Genomic DNA, 1,108 nt, shown 5'->3' on the forward strand with positions numbered 1-1,108 from the left:
GAGTGCAGTGGCTGCTCCCGGCCACCGCAGCCTCAACCTGCTGGGCTCCGACAATCCTTCTGCCTCAGCCTTCCAAGCAGCTGGAATTACAGGCGTACGCTACCACGCCCGGCTAATTTTTTGATTTATTGTAGAGATGAGGTCTCATCAAGTTGCCCAGGCGGTCTTGAACCCACGGGCTCAGGCAATCCACTCACCTCAGCCTCCCAAATCATGGGATTACAGGCTGAGCCACCGAGCCTGGCTGCAAGAGGATTTCTTAAGCTCAGGGTTTTGAGACCACCTGGGCAACTTGGCAAGCTCTTGTCTCTACAATAAAAATTAACCGGGCCTGATGTCATGTGTCTGTAGTTCCAGCTAATTGGAAGGCTGAGGCAGAGGGATCACCTGAGCCCAGCAGGTCAAAGCTGTGGTAGACATGAGTATGTGACTGCACTCCAGCCTGGGTGATAGAGTAAGATTCCAACTGAAAAAAAAAAAAAAAAAGTTAAAAAATGGGCAAAAGATCTGAACAGACACTTCATCAAAGAAGGTATACAGATGGGAAACAAGCAAATGAAAAGATGCTCAGCATCGTATGTTATTAGGGAAATACAAATTAAAACAATGAGATAGCACTGCACACCTATTAGAATGACCAAAATTCAAAACTCTGACAAGACCAAATGCTGTTGACAGTGGTGCATACACTTCAGAAGACAGTTTGGCGGTTACTTACTAAACTCAACTAAATCATACTCTTTCCACATGATCCAACAATCATATTCCTTTGTATTTACTCAAATGAGCTGAAAACTTAGGTTCACACAAAAACCTGCACATGGATGTTTAGAGCAACTTTTTTCATGATTGCCAAGACTTGGAAGCAACCAAGACGTCCTCCAATGGGCAAGTAAATAAACCCACTGTGGTACATCAACACAATGGAGTATTATTTACTGCTGAAAAGAACTATATTATCTAGCATGAAAAGACATGAAGGAAACTTAAATGCACATTACTAACTAAAAGAAGCCAATCTGAAAAGGCTACATATATATGATTCCAATTATACAACATTCCAGTAAAAGTAATAATCATGAAGATGGTAAAAAGATCAGTGTTGGGG

This window comes from Carlito syrichta, unplaced genomic scaffold (assembly GCF_000164805.1).
Source record: "Carlito syrichta isolate Samal-C Ts95f unplaced genomic scaffold, Tarsius_syrichta-2.0.1 Scaffold288347, whole genome shotgun sequence".
In the NCBI taxonomy this organism is placed as follows: Eukaryota; Metazoa; Chordata; class Mammalia; order Primates; family Tarsiidae; genus Carlito; species Carlito syrichta.